Here is a 21,041-nt window from a genome sequence, read left to right on the forward strand (position 1 = left end):
CCATTCCCAGTCATCTGAAGGCAACATGTTTGGCCTGCCCCTGTTATCAGGCTCAGCTTGCTAATTCCCTACACAGAATTTTCAAGGTCCCAGACCACCTCCCCCGCTTCTCCATGCTAATTATGTACTTCTCGTATTTGAATATCTGTGGCATGTTTACAAAGCCACTGTTGTCCTTCTGGCTCTGGACTCCTGACTGGAAGTTTCCAAACATCAACACCACATAAACAAGGTCTTAGCATGAAAACACACCAACCAAGAATATTCTATGATAGTTCGTGCTTTTCTCCAGCTAGAGCTTTGGGAATATCTTCAGGCCTTCTTACACAAATACACGGCTCTAAAACATCTGTATATTTAATCTATAATCACGTCCACTACAGAAAGTACTTTAATAAGAATTTGGAAGATGCCTTGCCAACAAAGTTTTGAGTGTTCCAAACTTACTGATAATATTTTTCTGCCTTTGGGTCCTGAGAAAACTGTGCTTCACAGAAAGCAAGGGCTTTGAGGCAGAAAGATCTAAGTTCAATGCCTGACTCAGGATCATATTATCTGTGTGACTTTAGGCAAGTGGCCCAAACTATCTGTGCATTAGCACAGCTGCAGAATACCCTTCAGTATCATCATAGGGTTTCACCTTTGGGACAGAGGTTAATTACATCAGATAATAAAAGGAGGACTTTGGCCCCGTCAACCTGACACATATTTTGAGTGGACACTGCTCAGACATTCTCTTAGGGTACCCCTCAGATTCTGATCCATGTGACTGTGAGTCTCTGGGGTCAGAGCAAGTGCTTCAAAGGTTAAATGTGTTCACATATAGCAGCACTTGGAATAGTCCTCAACAGTCGCTGCTGTTAGGTGTCACTGAGTTGAGTACAATTCATAGCAAACCTGTGAACAGCAGATTGAATCAGGTCCTATTCTGTATCAGCCTCGCCATCTCTGGAACACGTGAGTCCAATGCTGCACTAACCATGTCAGTCCATCTCAATGGAGGTCCTCTTCTCTCTCCCTGACCCTCCGCCCTTCCAAGCATGATATCATTCTCCAAGGAACAGCCTCTCCTAGCAACAAGTCCAAAGTCTGAGAGATGAAGCTTTGCCTTCCTTGCTCCAAGGAGCATGCCTCCTGCCCCTTTTCCAAGACATTCTTGCTCATTCTTTTGGGAGTTCATGAGATATTCAGTAATCTTCTCCAACACCCCCCACTAAAGGCATCAATTCTTCTTCTGTCATCCTTATTCACTGTCCAGCTCTTTATAGTACGTGATGGTAAAGACCATGGCCTGAATCAAGCACAACTTAGTCTTCAAACTGACATCATTCCTCTTTAGTATTTTGGAGAGGTCCCTGACAGCGGACTTGCCCAAAGCAGTATGTCTCCTTATCATATCCTGACTGCTTGTACCAAGGGTATTGATCCAATTAATATGGGAGTGCTTGGAATAGCCCTCAGTACTATAGTAAATGCTAAATAAAACAAATGTTAAACCAGTTGCCACTGAGTTAACCCCAACTCATGGCAATGTCAGGTGTTACAGAGAAGAAATGATCCCTGGGGTTTTCAATGGCTGGTTTACCCAGAGGAGTGTCTCCGGGTCTTTTTCTTGAGAGACCCCTCTGGGCACACACCAACATCCAACCTTCTTCTGGGTAAGTTCAGCATTTATGGAGATGATGTAAGTAAGTGCTGGCCATTATCATTGCTCAGAAGTCCTGGTGTTCAAGGCTGGTTTGGAACCCACAGACCAATCTGTGGGAGAAAGATAAGGCAGGCTGCGTCTGTCAAGAGTACAGTTTTGGAAACTCTGCCATTCCACCTTGTCTAATAGCATTGATATGAATCAGAATCCATTCAAAAGCAAAAGCTTACTAGTATTGTTATTGATGTTATTATTATTGCTGTGAAAATTAAATGGAAAATCCAAACAAAGAGATGCTCTCACTAAGTAGAAAGGGTTACTGGTATTTGGGAACCACACCAGGCCCTGCTGCATCATATAGCAAACAGGCTGGTACCATCTTACCTTCCCATGCCGCCTCAGATGCCAAAAGGAAATAAAATCAGGTGTGAAAGTTGCAAACCAGGTATCTTTCAATTATCTTCACTAATGGAAGGGTTCAGATGTGTGAGCAATCAAACAGGGTTGGAGAATCCAAAAAACCCCACTCTCTCTTGGCCGTCAAATGCACTGCCGGTTCCCATTCAAATATGCTATGTCTGCCATTCTGGGGATTAATTTCCAGCAAAATAATGAACCCACACAAGACAGGGCTGATTCAAGCTGGGAAGTGCCCTGGTTCTCTGGTCTGTTTCCTGCTCTTCGTCTCTGTACAACACGCTCCATGCTGAGAACAGCCAGCAGGCTCCCCGGACTAGAGCAGGGAACCAATCTAAGCAGGGTTGACCCCTCTCAAATCTTCCCGGAGCATGAAAGAGGCCTGGGATTCAAAGGCTTCTCCTGCATCAAAATTAGCTGGGGATCCTGGTTGATATGCTACAGGTAAGGAGCTAAGGGGATATCTTCCTGCAGAAAAAGAACTTACGTGGGCCATGCACTGTCTTTATCCTCATCAGATCATGGTCCTCATTTTCCTGTTCCCAAACAGAGTGAGCATCTCCGCCGCAAACACTGCAAGTTTAAAATGCATGGCATCCCCACTCCTGAAGCAGATGAGCTTATGTTCTAATACTATGTGCTTGCAAAATTAAACACTGCAACAAGGACTGCTGTATATAGAACCTTTTCACCAAACACCAAGTTCCTACTATGAGCTGCTGAATAGGCTCGTATGCATGCAAAAGTTAGAAAAATGCAAAAGGAAGACAGAAGAAGAAGGGAAAAAGTTGAGGCATTCAGCCTGTGTTATTGGAGAAGATTAACTACACTGTGGAATGACGGGATAGCGACGAGAAAAATCAGTTTTTTGAAGAACTAGAATCAAAAATGCCTTTCTGACGGGAAGATGGTCAGACTTTGGCTTGCGGATTTTGGATACATCACCACAAAGATCGGCTGCTGGAACAGATAGGACACCGCGTTTTACAAAGCAGAACCAAACATACTAGAAACACTACTTCTAACCTGGGACAACTGTCCCTCGGATTTTTAAGGCGGTAACTTTTGGCAGGGGGCAGACTGCCTCTTCTACTTGGCATGGAGCTGCTGGTAGATTCAAACCTCCAAGCTTTGGGACTGCAGTCCAATGTGTAGTTCACTTCGCTATCAAGGTTCCTAAACTGAGTTAAGGGTTGGTAAGAGTCAGGGAAGCCTTGATGATGTGGAATGACCCAACAGCTATCATAACAGACGTAAACATGCCAATAGTGGTGGAAACAGCCCAGGACAAGCCAACATTTTGTTACCATGAGTCAGAGTCGAATTGAGGGCAGCTAATAACAATGGCATCCTTTGCGAATATACTGTACCTACATTTGCTTTTAGAAGCTGTGACTACATAAAGCTTATTTATTCTTATGTCTCATGGTCAAAAGAGATCTTTAAAGCAGTCTGCAATCCCATCCAGAGCTTGCACACATCACTGGTAGACAGGCTGTGAAAGAGTGTGTGCATTTAGCTAGAAGGGCCCATTATTTAAAAGCAAACAAACCCCAAGGCCACCTCCACTGTTCTCTGACCTGCCTTCCTTCCCTCCCTCCCTCTAGCGTCTTTCTAATTCCTTCCTTCCAACCTTAAACACATTAAATATATAACCTCTCTCTCTCTCCCCCCCTCCCTGCTCTCTCTCTCCTTTTCTCTTCCTTCTTCTCTCTGTGTCTCTTTTTTCTGTCTTCCTCTCTCTCTCAACTAAACATCCTCATCTTAAGGTCAGCCAGTTCTGGTACACTGCCTCCCATTATGGAGGGAATAAAGGGGAGATTGCTTTTTAAAGGAGAAAGGCTGCTTTTAATGACAGTTTCCAAATAGTGGCCTTTTGTACTTGAAGGGATTGATGATAAAGCTCACTGTCAACTGACAGTAACATCAATGGCGAAGCACAAAGGGATGGATGTCCCTCAATATGGGATCATCCCAGAGCCATTAAGCAGCGCTGGTCTGCTCTGCCATACTGGATGGCGGCTCAGGTCTGTGACGACTGATGTTTCCACTGAGAGGAACCAGAGAAAGCAGACATGCACACACACAACACTCTTAAAGATAAAATACTGGACCTGTTTGTTCCCTTCTTTCTTGCTTTATTAGAGGAAGTCTGCTACAAGCAGGAGAAAATACCAACCCAACAACGGAGATGGAGAAAGTGGAGATGAAAGATGGGCACAGAGAAAGAATGCTCTGGAAACACAGAACCAACACACAACATATCGCTTGAGGAGCTGGTAACCAAACATTCAGCAGTTCAAGCCCACCAGCTATCCCACCATATAGACTGAAGTAGTCTCTTCCTGTAAAGATATATAGTCTCATAAACCCAATAAAAGTTTGTCAGAGCTGGAATTTACCTAAAGACGGTAGATTCCGGTTTTGCAAAGTAATTTCCCAAGCTCTACCCAATACATTCTAAGATTTTTATATTTTGTTTCTTTGTCTTACTAAATGTAATATAAATTAGGTTTCTATTGTTTGTTGTTGTTGTTGATTGCCTTAAGTCAAGCACGACTCATAGCAACACTACGAACCAAAGGTCTGAAGCCTTTCTTTAACTATTGACATTTATCAAAGTTCACAGAATTTCCGGAGGCACGTTGTTTAGGAAGTGGATGCCACTCCTGCTTCCAAACCTGTCTTAAACTGGAAGCTCCACCAAAAACTGTCCACCATAGGCAACAGTTATGGCATTTGACACACCAATGGCACAAGGTTTGGCATCACATCAACCCCAGGTTACCTCAGTACAGCATACTGACAGAAGAGTGCTGTACTGCTTAGAAGAATGTGAAAATATAATAACTACAAATTTTAAATACAAAAAGCCCTCCCTGAGGTCTTGTTGACTCTAAACCAGAGGCTTAAATAAAAAACAACCAAGACAGTATGTTGTTGTTGTTGTTGTTGTTATATGCTGTTGAGTCACCTGCAACAAAAAGAATTCTAATTCTAGAAATCACAAAGATATCATCCTGCGTAAGAGCCTATTGTTGTGGTTAGTGACAGTCAAGTTGGCCCCAACTCATGGAAACCCCACACACAACAGGTATAGGCACAACTGGTATCCGGACCTTTAAAATTCCACTCTTAAATGGCTAATGCCTCCATATAAGAGCTTATACCAAATAAAAAAAAAAATCAAATCCATGGCTGTTGAACCAATCCCTCACTGTAGTCCTCTAGGACACAGTAAAACTGCCTCATAGGGCTTCTGAAATGGCAAATATTTATGGAAGCACAGTGCCACCTCTGTCCTTCATGGGACAGCAACAAGGGTGGAATGACCACACTATAGGCTCACCACTGAAGGCTTTAATCACTGATCCATCAGAACGTCTTGTAAGGAAGCTAAAGTCTGTACACATAGGAGGATTTATGGAAAGGACTGGCCAGCGTAAGCTCTTTGCATGCAAATAATAATTTTAAGAAGTTGAGAAAAGGGAAAATCATGAACAAGGAAATAAGAGGGAGCTGCTTCTTGTCCTAAACAAACAAAAAGAGAATCCTGATGACATGGGAGCATCACCTTGAAAAGCCATTTATATCCCTTTACCTGTAATCTGTGGTGGTGCAATGTCTAACATATTTGGCTGTTCACTGAGAGGCTTGTGGTTCAAATTTACTAGTTGCTCTATAGAAGTAAGAGGAAGCCAGCTCTGGTAATGATATGCAGCTCAAAAAAGCAGATGCATGGTTGCCAAGCATCAGAATCACCTTGACGGGGTGGGTTTGATTTGAGGGTTCGGTCTGGTGGTCTTACACTTCCCTACTGGGTTTTCTGTCATTGACTATGGCATCTAAGAGTTTCCTTTCTGCCATGTTTTTCCACACTCTCACAGTAGATGTACTCTTCTTTCTTTTGGCCAAACAATCCTGTTTGGAGCAAGAGCTGCCATGCACAAGAACACTCGTTTCCTCACCTTCGAGGAGCAGGTGAAGGGTCAACTCAAAGGCAAGCTAAGCGGGGTAGTGGTTGTGGCCTCACATAAATCTTGACCCCAGAGCCTGTTCCTTTACCGAATGGCTCTCAAGACATTGCAGCTCTTTTGAGTTTTCCTTTTCTGCCTCCAGGACATAAGAATCACAACACCTCTGTTAAGAAAGGCCTTCAATAAGATGGACTGGCACAATGATTCAAAGAATGGGTGTGAGCTTGGTGGAGATTGTGAAGGTGGCAGAAGGTAGGAGGGCAACGTTTCCATCTCTTGTTCACAGTGTGATGAGTCACAAGTGCCTCGATGACACCCAATAACAGCAATTACATCCTAGAGTTTATGAGAATCCTGGAAAATATACCTCAAGACAGCATCTACTCTGACCTCCGACTCACAGTAGGTACTGAATAAATAGTCATCATTAGTAGTGTGCTGTGGGCAGCAAGGAGACACATTCAGCTATAAAGACTGAGAGGTGCTGGGCTGGAGAAGATCCTATTTTTGAGGGTATAAAGCACACTTAGTTATCTTTGGTGTGTATTGGTCCGATGTGGCCTGGCTCAAGGTCTGAGCTTTTCTGAAGAGCTTCATAAAAGTCAATGAAGAGATAAATGAAAAATGAAATCATTGATGCAAATGCATAGCCTTAGAGGGACCTTAAATAACCATGAAAAGCCATTATCAATATCCTCAAGGAGAAAGCGTCAGGTAAGGTTTTCAGAGCCATATTGAACTAAGCATTCCTGGTGGAATAGCTCTGCAGGAGTGAAAATGTACCAGAGAGTGCAAATACGAGACAGAGGCAAAGGAATCATTTCTGTTTATGTGCGTGAGTCCGCTTAGCTTGCTTACAAAGGTAGGTATAGGAAACAAACACCATTAATTCAATCCATTCACTCACAAGTACATTCATATAAACACATTAGCTCCTACTAAGTGTCTATCAGGAGGAGACCTGTTGGTGCAGTGTTAAAATTACTTTCGCAGATGACACAACGCTGCTTGCTGAAACTGAGGAGGACCTGAAGCGCTTGCTGCAGAGGGTCAAGGACTGCAGCCTTCAGTATGGATTGAGGCTCAATGTCAAGAAGACAAAGATTCTCACCACTGGGCCAATTGGCAGCATCAGGATGGATGGTGAAGAGATTGAGATTGTACACAGCTTTAGTTTGCTTGGCTCCACAGTCAACAAACACTCTTGGCACCAGTAGCCAGGAAATTAAAAGACATATTGCCATGGGAGAGTCTGCGGTTAGGGACCTCTCCAAAGTACTGAAGAGCAATGTTGTTTCTCTGGAGACTAAGGTGCGCCTGATATAGGCCATGGTCTTTGCCATTACTTGTTATGCATCAGAGAGTTGGACAATGACTACGGAGGATAGAAGGAGAACTGATGCCTTTGAGCTGTGGTACTTGAGAAGAGTATTGAGGGTACCATGGACTGCTAGGAAAACAAACAGATTCATCCTGGAAAGGGTCAATCCTTGGAGGCAAGGATTCTGAGGCTTTGTCTGACATACTTTGGACATGTTGTAAGGAGGGACCAGTCCTTGGAGAGGGACATCATGTTTGGGAGGGTGGAGGGACGGTGCAGGAGGGGAAGGCCCTCTATGAGGTGGATTGATTTAGTGACTGGGGTAATTGGGATTGGAGTGCACAGGACAGAGCAGAGTTTAGGGCTGAGAGCAGAGTTTAGGGCTGTTGTACATAGGTTCGCTACGAGTGGCAAGCGACTCGACGGCACATAACAACAACAACAACAACAACTAACCAGAAGGTTAGGGTTTTTTTAATCTGCAGTCGTGCTGCAGGAGAAGTACCTAGTGACAAGTTCCCACAATGAGTTCTAGTCTTAGAGCAGTTCTTCTCTGGCTGATAGGGTCACTTTCGTTATTGCTGTTAGGAGCTGCTAAGTATGACTCATAACGATCCTATGACTGAGAGGTCTGAACCCTGTTCTATCCTGAGCCATCCTCATCACCCCTGACATACTCAAGCCCATTGCTGCAGTCACTGTGCAAATTCATCTACTGAGAGCCTTTATCCCTTTAGCTGACCCTCCACCTTTCCAAGCAAAATGTCCCTCTCGAAGGAGCAGCCTCATCTAGCAACACGTCCAAAGTATGTGAGACCAAGTTTTGCCCTCTTTGCCTCCAAGAAGCATTCTGGCTACATGCTCCCCAAGATATGTCTGTATGTGCTTTTGGCAGTTGATGGGATATTCAGCACTCTTCTCCAACAACACAGCTCAAAGGCATCGGTTCTTTTTCTGTCATCCTTATTCATCGACCAGCTCTCAGATGCAAAGCAAATGATGGAAAAGATGGTGGCTAGAATCAGGTGCACCTTAGTCTTCAAACTGACATCATTGCTCTTTAGTATTCTGAAGAGGTCCATGACAGAAGACTTGCCCAGGGCAGTCTGGCTCCTTATCTTCTGACAACCACTACCAAGGGTGTTGCTGATCGTGGATTCAAAGAAGATGAAATCACTGACAATTTCAATCAACTACATGTATTATGCTGATGACACAACCTGCCTGGCTGAAACTGCGAAGGACTTGAAATACTTGCTGCAGAAGATCAAAGAATACAGTCTTCAATAGGGATTGCATCTCAACATCAAGAAGACAAAAATCCTCACCATCAGATAGCGAGGCAACAAAGAGGGTCACATGGTGTTAGAATTAACACAACAGCCATGTCTTTTTGCTTTGTCATGTATAAATATGCATATGTGGAGGAGGGTATTAAGCCATGGGATGTTAATGGAAAAGTCAGTGGCTTGAGTTTTCTAGTTGCAAATGATTTACAGCCCTGGAAATCTTAAGGGCAGTTAGGTTTAAGTTCTACTGTGTCCTATAGGGCCATTATGAGTTTAACTATACTTGACAGAAGTGGCTTTCTTGTTTTATACATGGAGCTGTAGTGCACCAAAGACTATAGTCTTCAGTATGAATTGTATTTCAAAATACAAAAGAAACCCACACAACCAACAAACCTGGATCCATATGAAACACCCTAATACTGATATTGTCAGGCATTTCGTTTTACTTGGATCTACAAGCATGACAACGAAGCAGCAGTTTAATAAGTCACATGGCACATTGCTGTGAAGACACTGGGCATATAAAAAAAGGAAAGTTTTTTCCTATTTAATAAACTCAAGTTCACACCCCCCCCCAAAAAAAGGAAAGTTTTGCAAAAGCAAAAACGAAACATAAAATCTCTTTTCTTTAAAGTGTTAAACAACAAAGGTATTACCTTGAAGACTAAAGTGTGCCAGACCCAAGTCATGGTGGTTTTTAAAATTTTTATTGAACTAGTTTATTTATAAAATTCACATACATTGTTTTTCAGATCAGATTCTTCCAATTTCCCTCCCCCTCCCCCAAAAAATTGTAAAATGCCATGGTTAATCCACCCCCCACACCTGCACATCCTCATCCCTCCGCTCCCACTCTCCCCACCCCTCTTGGATCCTTATACTCACTCTATAATAATGGTTTTATACAATATTTGTCCTTGTGGAACTCAGTCAGTTCACTCAGCATAGTGCTCTCCAGTTCCTCCAAAGTTATGAAATAATTTACAAAAATCATTGCTCCTGTGTGTTGAGTGGTATTCCATTGTATGAATGTACCATAATTTCTCAATCCATTTGTGGTTGGACATCTGGACTGTTTCCATGTTCTTATAATGGTGAATAACACTGCTATGAATATGGATGTACAAGTCTCCGTTTTTGCCTCAGTTCTCATTTTCCCAGGGTATATTCCAAGCAGTGGAATAGCTGGGTCATATGGAATTTCTATGTTCAGCTTTTTGAGGAGCACCAAACTGCCTTCCAGAATGGTTATACCATTTTACAATCAGTCATGGTATTTTAAATTGTTTTGTATGTCTGCAAAAGCTGAACAATGGATAAGGAATACAAAAGAACTGACACATTTGAATTAGGGTGTTGTTAGCAACAATACTGAATATACCAGGGATTGCTAGAAAAAGAAGTACATTTTCTTGGAAGATATACAGTAAAAAATACTCTTTAAAAAGGGAGATAGTAAGAGTTTTCCTCAAATAGTTCAGACATGTTAACAGGAGGAATCGATGCCTGGAAAATGACATCATGCTTAACAGAGGGGGGAAAAGTCAGAGAAAATGATAGAGGCCCTCAGTGAGATGGGAAGACGGAGCAACTGTCACAATCACTTCAAACAGCAACAATCAAGAGGGTGACACTTGGCAATGCTCCACTATGTTGTCCACAGGGTCATGACCAATTGGGAATGATCAGGAAGTAGGACAGGCTTCAGGGCTGTGGTTCATGGGCCACTATGAGATGTCCTTGACACCATGGCATCTAACAACTACAACATTCCTTGGGAAGGGATATATATCATGCTTGGAAAGGTGAAGGTTTAGTGAAAGAGAGAAAGACCCTCCATGAGACGGATTGACCCAGTGACTACAGCAATGGGCTCAATATGTCAGAGACGATGAGGATGGTACAATAGAGGGCAGGGTTCCGATCAGTGGTTCATAGGGTTGCTGTGTGTTGTACTCAATTGACAGCACCTAACAACAACAACAACATCTACGTTCATAAGGAGAAACAGTCATTAAGTGCTGAGAGGTTTAAAGTTACCAAGCAACTCCACTGAAGATTTAATGATCAGCTCCTATAAAGATTACAATTTTACAGGGAATTTCTATTCTGCCCTACATGGCCCCTATGAGTTGGAATGAACTGGATGAGACATATGATATATACTTTGCATATACATTCTGTGCACATTCATACAATGCTCTCCACTTAGGATTCATAAAGACCTTACATCCAGTTCCCAAGGCTGTAAATTACAATTAAAGGACACTCCTATGTAGCCACTGGTTGAGTAGAACTATCAGAGACAAAAGGCCTTTGGGTTAGCAGTGCAACTTCCTATAGACCACATCACCAGCATACACCCTTGAGCAGAACCAACTCATAGCTGGCCCTCCAGTGGGCTTTCAGAACCTGTAAATCACTGTAAATTGTTCATCTTCCTTTCTAGGCCAGCTGGTGGATTCAAACCGTCTGCCTTTGAGTTGATAGTGCAGCATCTTACTCTCTAGGTCATCTGCTATATGTTTACACAATAAGCATACACATAAAGATGGTACATATAAGAATACATGAACAGAAATTTCACAGATGGATATATAAAAAACCAAATTCCATGGCCTCTGAGTGCTTGAATCAGTTGCCTAACATAAGAGTGAGATTTCAAATTTTACTCTATTTGAAATTCTTATTTATTCCACCATATGCAAAATAATGCAGATTTTTTTTTTCAAACTGACTTTTATTGGCCTTTCCCAATGTATTTGCTGTTGATTATTTCTATCTTTAAAAACCATGCAAGGAATTTACATTTCCCCGTGATTCCCACGTGTGGGTGAATTGTTGGGCTCTTTTCTGATCACCAAGTCTCCATGCATGGTTACTTCGTTGAGAATGATGCTAGCTGATTAAGAGAGTTTGTGAGAAATACCCACTGTGATTGAAACACTCATTTAATACATTTTAAGTGGCCGGAATGCTCAGCTTCCTTGATTGGTGTTGATTGTTTGCATTTGATTTATTTCCTCAGTATCAGTGTTCATTAAATTACTTAATGTAATGGCCACCCTGTAGTTGCAGCCCGATTTAACTCTGCCTCTTCAGGAGCATTCTAATTCACGAGCGGTTCACTTCAGTGGCTAGAACTGTAGCTGTCACCACTGAAGAGCTGCGTAGGGCACATGGAAATTATCGAGGAGGAAGATTATCTTTCAAAAGGATCCATACTTGATGTCCCTCCCCCCCGCCCCCCAGCTATTTATAACATCTATTCTTGACAGCAGTCTTACTATATTTGACAATTAACCCTCAGGTGCACAGACAGTGGTAGTCAGTGCTTGAAACAATGTGTTTGATCATCTACAGTTTAAAAGCCACCACCCACATGGTCACAAGAGTGCTGCCAGAAACATTACAACCAACCCTAAGCCAAATCTATTTTTTTCATAAAATAGACACAACTTCTCTGGATAGTGCAATAAAGCTTGGTTTGAATTGGTGTGTGGGCTTCTCATTTTTCCAATGGTAGTTGGATGATAAGAGTTTAGCTTTGTCTTAGCTAGTTGGGCGCTGCTGTAACAAAAAGGCCCCAAAGGGTGGCTTTGACAAACAGAGATTTATTTTCTCACAATTTAGAAGACTGAAGTCTGAACTCACTGCATGAATTCTAGGAGGCTTTGTTGACATACTCTAGAGGCAGTTGCACTGCTAACTCAAAGGCTAAGCCTCTCTGATGGTTTGAATCCACCAAAAGCATCTTTCTCTGAGGGAGAAAAATGGGTAATCTCTGTGGGATTTACAGTCTCGGAATCCTGCTGGAAGGTGAGTTCTGCATTGGTGCTGACTCTGCCAAGTTAAGTTCTACAGGAAGGTTCTCTGGCCACTCTGGGAGGGCACGGGGATCCTTGTCTTAGCTTCTTTCTGGCATTCCTTGGAGAGCTCCACCTATCTCTCATCTTACTTCTATCCTAAACTGCTTGTCTATATCTCAAAAGGAATTGCTTTTAGACAGACCCTACACTTAGACAGCCTCATTACCACCGCAATGCAAACCTTATTCCTAAACAAGATTACATCCACAAGCATAGGAGTTATAGAACCTATTATAAATCATTTGGGGGTTAAAATCCATAACATTTTTTCCAATAATTGCTTATATCCAAAAGTTAGTTTTGATTTGCTACATGGATGAGGTAGAAATGATTTTTTCCTTTGTATCAATATACTTCCCTGTGGAATGAGAAGTATTGATCCCAGGAGGTGATCAGAATGGATGGCATCTTCCTGAGGAGGGCCCAGGGCTAGATTAACAGACCTACAATGTGTCGTCACTGAATTGTCACTGGTTTGGAATGGACTCCACTCTATAGTGACCTTTTCAGTGAGAGTAGAGCCTCACACACTTTCCTGTTGTCCTATACTAAATTGTATCACTTCCAAAAAGAAATATTTAATGATGTAATGAGGAACTATATAAGGAACCTTCATGATCAAGTAAAGCAAATAGTTAGAAAAGGAATGAGTATAGAATGCAACAGCTATGAAACCCCGATAGAGGCAGGGTCACAATCAAGTAAGAGTGGGTTTTGTTTGAATGGCTCGAGTTAAGTGGGGCACTAGTAGTTAAATGCTCAGCTACTAACCAAAAGGTCAACAGTTCAAAACCACCAGTAACTCTACAGGAGATTGATGTGTTTAGGTAAAATATTTACTCCCTAGAAAATTGTATGGGGCAGTTTTTCATCTTAGGTCCAACAACCGAAGTTGTTTTGGGGAGATTTTTTTCCCCCTTTAAGACACTGAGGTAGGTACTGTTGTTAGGTGCCATCAGGTCAACCACAGTTCATAGCAACCCTATGAACAACAGATCTGACACTTGTCTTTCCCGGTGCCATCCTCGTCATCTGTGCTGTACTTGAGTTCACTATCTAGTCACTATATCAATCCATCTTGTTGAAAGTCTTTACCTTTCCCACTGTGATGTCTTTTCCCAAAGGCTAGCTCCTCCTAACAATACATTACAAGAATTAGGGTTAGGCATTTCAAAGTCCATATGAATTATCTGACACAAACCTTTGTCTGGGTCTTAAGCCTACGAAAGGAATATGAAAATAAACATCAAAGTAAACTATAAAATGACCATTACTCAGTGACAAAGAAAACTGAAGAAGAACGGATGCTTTTGAATTATGACACTGGGGATCAATCAGGAATATATCTTTGACTTCCAGGAGACTGAACATGTAGGTTTTTAAAAGGGCAGCCAGATATTGTCTCACATACTTTGGAGGTATGTGAGTCCATAGAATGTACCAGTCCATAGAAATGGACATCATGCTCAGTAGGGGGGCCATTGGAAAGGGGAAGACACTCAAAATGGACTGGCACATTACTGTAATAATGCTCAAATATCATAATAAATGTGAGGTTGGCTTAGGCATGAGTAGTATTTTGCTCTTAGTCAGAACCAACTCAATGGCACTTAACAACATCAAGGGAGGTATTTATCCCATTAACCTATCCATCCTAATAAATGCACAGGTAATATGGTAGTTGAAAGCATTGTTCCTTCTTATGACCTGGATAGCATAGTGGGAAAGGAGTTACACTGCCAACCCAAAGAAAGGAAGATCAAATCCACCAGCTGCTCTGTGGGAGAAAGGTGGCCATCTTCTCCCGTGAGATTTACAGCCTCTAAAAACCTACTGGAGGGTCAGTTAAGGGTTAGGTCCAATTCGACAGCAAAGGCAGAGAGACAGATGACCTGGGTGAGTAGAAAGTGGCATTTAGGATGAGCTTCACTTAGACCAGAGGTTCTCACCTGATTCCATAGTGAGCTCACTTGGGGAACTTTAACAACAGAAGGATGTCTGGGCTTAACATTGTAGAGATTCTAATGAAAGTGGTCCAGAGTGACTTTTAAAAATTATTTTATAAAGTCCTCCTACCAAATAAAATTTGGAGTCAGGGTGGAGGACTTCATGACATTTATCTTTATCTGGAAAGATGTAAATGAAGACTGTGGGTGCCACAAATGGTTCACACACTTTGGTGCTAACTGAAGCGCTGGAGATTTCACGTCTACCCCAAAGACGTCTCAGAAGAAAGCCTGGTGATCTGCTTTTGAAGGATCAGCCACTAAAAACTTGTGGACTACGGTTCTACTGTGACAGCTCTGAGTTCACCAATAATCTGAAACAACTCCATAGCAATTGGTTTTGAGAGCGATGTATAATGGAGGAAAAATACAGCAGTTGCCCCCAGGACTAGTCAGTCCCTGAGAAACCCGATGGTTTCAAAGGGAGCCAGGACAAAGACCAGACCAGACGATAAATCATGATAAGGTTCTGGACCTGATCAGGAAGCCCCGACCTGAGGGAATTAACAGCCCCAGATTCCAAGTGGTACCATCTTCCCTAGCCCTCCCCAAAAACCCTATAAAAAGGACTATCCCTAATTGCAGGGATGCCATTCTGAGTTTCTCCACTCCTGGTCACTTGGAGTCCCTCTCAGACCATGTAATAAAGGTCTGTTCAATTTTTGGGACCAGTTTCTTTCTCTCTTTTGCCTTTGACTCCTTTTATAACACACGGTATTTAAACACATGGAGAACCAACACAGTCTAGTTGAACCTGTTCTTTTATCGTATAGCTATCTGCAACATGCCAGGAAATAACCTTTGGGGAGAGTCACTATTTAAAATCTATGACATTAGAAAGAAAGGAATTAATAAGTCCTTCATGTGATTGGTGTGAGTAGAAAACATAAGATCTGCTGCAAGGAGCCTGGTAGTGCCTTGGTTTCAGAATTAGGATGTTAACTGAAAGAAGGCTGTTGGAACTCATCAACCGTTCCCAAGGAGGGGGAAAGGTGAGGTTTTTGGTTTCTGTACTTACACACCCTTGGAAACTCTATGGGACAGTTCTACTCATTACTGTAGGGTTGCACGAGTCAGTGTAGACTCCAGAACAGTGAATGTTTATTTGGAAGATAACTTTGACCTATTCAAAACTAAATTAGTTTCTGCTTTGAATTATTGTTGAAACTATGTGTTTTCAAAAACAAAAGGCATTTTGAATCAAATGTGAAAAATGTATGAGGTTATGTAGATTTTCATACAATTTATCCTGAGGGGTCTCTCTGATGCTAAAGTTGGTCAAATGTGGTCAGTTTCTTCAGATTAACACAATTGCACAGGCCCCCACCAGACGGAAGTATGCATTAAAAGTAGGTTAGCAGATTGCCACTACCCACAAGGTACAAATTGTGAGAATTTATGCATGTTCCATGGCTCACAGAAGTGTTAATAAGATACATATTCCTGAGTTAATAGTTGACCAGAAAAGATGATTTCCAAATCAATAAATTTCACCTCCAACAAAGCTACAACCTCGGTACAAGATGCCTTCCCTTAATATATGTTCTGTTGCAATGAAGGTCTAATGCCCTCACCACAATATCAACACTTTACCAGCAGCCAGGAAATTAAAAGGCGCATTGCGATGGGAAAGTCTGCTGTTAGGGACCTCTCCAAAGTGCTGAAGAGCAGTGGTGTCTCTGTGGAGACTAAGGTGCGTCTGATACAGGCCATGGTCTTCGCAATCACCTGTTATGCATCAGAGAGTTGGACAATGACCAAGGAGGATAGGAGAATTGATGCCTTTGAGCTGTGGTGCTGGAGAAGAGTATTGAGAATACCATGGACTGCTAGGAAAACAAGCAGATTTGTCCTGGAAAGGGTTAAACCGGGTGGCTTCTTGGAGGCAAGGATTCTGAGGCTCCCTCTAACATACTTTGGACATGTTGTGAGGAGAGACCAGTCCTTGGAGAAGGACATCATGCTTGGGAGGGTGGAGGGACGGCACAGGAGAGGAAGGCCCTCTATGAGGTGGATTGATTCAGTGACTGGGATAATTGGGATGGGAGTGTCAGAGACAGTGCGATTGGCACAGGACAGAGCGGAGTTTAGGGCTGTTGTACATAGGGTCGCTATGAGTCGCAGGTGACTTGACGGCACATAACAACAACAACAAAAAACAAGTGTGATGCACCTTATAGTCATCATTTCCCATTTCCAACAATGCTTTAACACAGGCATTTTCATTTTGGTATTACAACTGATGGACTTAGAGATTCCTTAGCTCATAACCTGTAAGTCAAGGCTGGACAAATACAAGCCAGCACCACTAACGTTCTTCATTACAATCATCTTCCATGGAAAAGCAGAACAGATACTATCTCCTTACACTCTGATTGCATGAATCTTACTTTTCTCTTTTAGCAAGATAACAAAGAGGGAATGCTTAGCAGAATCTGTACTAAAGTGTCCTTATAATTAAAAAAAAACAGCCTTTGCCATCTGGATTTCAGTGACTACTATTACTATGGTAGAGGCAAAACAAAAGCAAATCCCAGGAATGGGCTAGATATTTAATTTTGTTGAAAAATTATCTGGGCAGGTAATTTCTAGTACCTCTGCAATGGGGGGCACGTCCTAAGTCACTTAGCAATGGGACCAGAGGTAGAGACCAACAACGAAGGAGCCATCCTTGCTGACGGATGAGGACTGGAAATCAAGCCCTTGTGAGATATAATTTTGCTTGTGAAAGGATGTTTCAAATACATTCAAGTGAACTGGCCACCAGAACTGTGCACTAAAAAGATAAAAGAGTCAAGAATGAGTTTACACCAATAACTAAGTGAAAAGGAGAGTTGAGGTCTTAGTAAAGACAGCAGGGAGCTTATTATATTCATTATACAGCTAATTGAATTCATTACCTCCTTTCTGAACTCTAAATGCTCCTCTTTTTTTACCACTTTTACATAAGTAAAGTCTTACAGGAATTTGACAAAGTCACAGAGAAAGACCCTGTATACCACTGTCCACCAAACCAAGGCTATATGAATATTTTCATTGATATCTGCAAAAAAAGAGTCAGGAGCAATGATTTTTAAAAAGACTACATACTTTAGGAGAGAGATTGGAGAGTAAAATATGCTGAGTGAACTAACTCAGTCTCTTAGGGATAAATACCGCCTAAGAAAATTATTGGGAATAAAGCAGGATTAAAAAAAAATGAATATAAAGTAATCTTAGACATGTAGTTTATATTTTGAAATGTGGTCATTTATTAAACTTTTGATGATTTTGTGGGGTGGGGGAAATAGCATGATAACTATATTTTGAAATGTGGTAATTTATTAAACTTTTGATGATTTTGTGGGGTGGGGGAAATAGCATGATAACTAGTAAAACATGTATACGGACCCCAGGAGGGCAGGGGTAGGAGCAGAGGGGTGAAGATGAGTATGGGTAAAATCGCAGGGTTGCCCAATTTGGTGGGTGGAGGGAGGAGGTAAAGGATATGATCCAGTGGGGACCCAAAAAAGACAGGTGATAATGGGCATAGTCCATCACATTGTGTTTCATGCACTCATTCCCATGCATTACGTTTTATAAAGTTAATTACCGTTTTCCTGGGTAGGTTTGTCAGGAAGGGTCAGTCATTGGGAAAAGACACTATGCTGGGGAAAGGAGAGAGGGTCAGTGAGAGACAGAAAGACCCTCAATGAGACGGATTGACATCATGACAGCAATAACGGGCCTGAGCATGGCAGGAATCAAGTGCATGGTGCCAGACAGGATAAGGTCTCTATCTGTTGTTCAGAGGGTTGCTAACGGCTGTATTTGACATGAGGATGCGCACGCATGCGCGTGCGCACACACACACACACACACACACACACACACTCAGCATCATTATTAAAAAATAACATGGTCGTTGCTGTGTGCCTTTGTGTCTGTTTTGGCCACAGTAACACCATGCGACAGGGTAACTTTCCCCATAGGATTGTCTACGTTGTAAGGGACCAGATTGACAGGTCGTTCTCCCAGGGAGTTCCTACGTGGGTTCTAAGCACCACCCTTCTGGTTGTGGCGCTGGGTTTAACCATTAAGTCTTCAGAGTTTCTTTCAAAAGCATAACCATTTCACAACCCAGGGGAAGCCCTCCATTCTTCTGAACACCAGTCGCTGGCTTCCAGCCCTAATGCCATAAATAGCCTTCAAGCACTGCACTCCTCGACCCTAAGCTGAGATGGGGCCTCTCCTGGGGTGCTATTCCATCAGGTCAGGACTTACACCACATTCTCTCTCCTCGGGAAGCAAATCACTTTTCTGCTGTTTCACCGCTGTGTCCAATTATGTTGCTGGCCCTGCTAAATGAGCACTTAGGCATTCAATAGAGTTGTGAGGAAATGGATCAGTGTGATTATTCTGGGAAACACAAAACTCACGGAGGAATAGGGCAAAATTAAGAATTTCAGGAAATATCGGTCTTCGTCTGTGAATCACACTAATAACATTACAAGAGCGAGGAGGACTAATCTGGTTCCCTCCCATGCACCATTTGCTCTGTTTGATCCTTTGGAAGTCAGAGAACCAAGTCATGTTTTGATGTATTTATTTCCTTCCTCGATTGTTTTCAATTATGGCTGCACTTAAAAAAAAAATCAGGACAAAAAATGTGGAACCTTCCAGGCCTGTTTCAATTAACAGTTAAAAGCTGTGGAAAACAATGTGATGGGAAATGGAAAGGCCATCAGGGATTGGTGAATATATGGCAAACACCACACTACTCCCTAATGTCAGGGCTGTGGCAGCCATCACTAATCAATTACAGAACTCCTTCCCTTCTGTACCACTCTATCCCAGCCTAGCTCACTCATTTTACAGATGAAACAACTAGACTCAGGCAGGCAGAGAACCCTTGCTGAGAGCACATGCTGAATAAGCTTTAAAGCCAAGAAGAGAAGCCAAATATTACTCCAATTCAGTATCCTTTAACTAAATTTACAGTAGGCAAGCCTCTTTATTTTTTCATTAAACTTAGTAGAATGTCTTCTACATTTAGGAAAATAAGAAGAGCTAAAGGGAGTCTCAGTACTAAGTTCAAGCATGAAAACTTTGTAACTTTCTTTTTCTTCCATAGTTCCCATGGGTCTACCCTCAATACCACACTTCTTTTTTTCCTCCCCATTCATGCCCATTCTAAAGAAAAAGAACAGAATGCAGAAATTCTTGAAAAGCACAACTTCCTATGGACTTTCCATGACAGTTTCCTACTGCTTTAGTATTTCTTCTAAGAAATGGACTCTTGACTGGCTTACTATTTATTCTCCTAGATAGTAAACTTAGTACACTCTACCTACACATCTGTAGGGAGAGGTGCTGCTGACTCAAAGGTTATTTGTCTTTGGACGTTTGAAGACAAAAGCAAGAGTGGGGGAGAAAGATGGGCAGTCTCCACCTCAATGATTTACAGCCTCAGAAACCCAACAGAAGGTGAAGTATGAGGTGGTGTCTAATTGATGGTAATGGGCTTTTAGTTAGAAGCAGGGCTCACTTCTGATTTCTTTCTAATAAATGTCTCTGGTGATGCAAGAGTTAAGTACTCAGCTGTTCCCAAGAAGGTTGTCCATCTGACCCTACCCAGCAGCACTGGAGGAGAAAAAACTGGCAATCTGTATCCAAAATTATTACTGTTGTTAGATGCCACCAAGCAACTCTATGAACAACAGACCTGTTATTATTCCTAAGCCCTGTCCTGTGCCATCCTCACCATCTCTGACACACTTGAGCTCGTGGCTGCATCCCTGTGTTAATCCTTATTGTTGAGGGTCTCCCTCCCTTTTGCTGATCCTCCACCTTTCCAAGTATGACATTCCCTTCCAAACAACAGCCTTTCCTAGCAACATGCCCCAAGTATGAGAGCCGAGGCATCACCATGTTTGCCTACAAGGAGCATTCTGACAGCATTCTTTCCAAGGCATGTCTGTTTGGTGTGTTGGCAGTCCATGGGATGTTCAGTACTCTTCTCCAACATCACCACTCAAGAAATTCTTCCTTTGTTATCTTTATTAATTGTCCAGCTCTCAGATGCATAGTAAGTGATGGAAAAGACAATGGCCTGAATCAGGTGTACCTTAGTCTTCAAACTGACATCACTGCCCTTCAGTATTTTGGAGTGGTTCCTGACGGTGAGCTTGCCCAGTGCGATACATCTCCCGATCTCCTGGCTCCTGATCCAAAGAGAGCTGATTGTTGATCCAAGCAAGATAAAATCATTAACAACTTCAATCTTTTCCCCATCTATCATGATGTTGCCTACTCACCAGTATTAAGGACCATTGTTCTCTTGATGATGAGATGTAACCCATACTGAAGGCATTCTGCAGAACTATTCCAAGTCTTCCTCATTTTAAGCAAGCAAAATTCTATCATCCGCACAATGCAGGCTGTTGATGAGTCTTCTTCCAATCCTGATACCACATACCCCTTCATAGGATCTGTTGTTGTTGATGATGATTGCCGTCAAGTCAAGAATGGG

The sequence above is a fragment of the Elephantulus edwardii genome, unplaced genomic scaffold (assembly GCF_000299155.1).
Source record: "Elephantulus edwardii isolate Elephantulus edwardi_28Jun2011 unplaced genomic scaffold, EleEdw1.0 scaffold00162, whole genome shotgun sequence".
Lineage (NCBI taxonomy): Eukaryota > Metazoa > Chordata > Mammalia > Macroscelidea > Macroscelididae > Elephantulus > Elephantulus edwardii.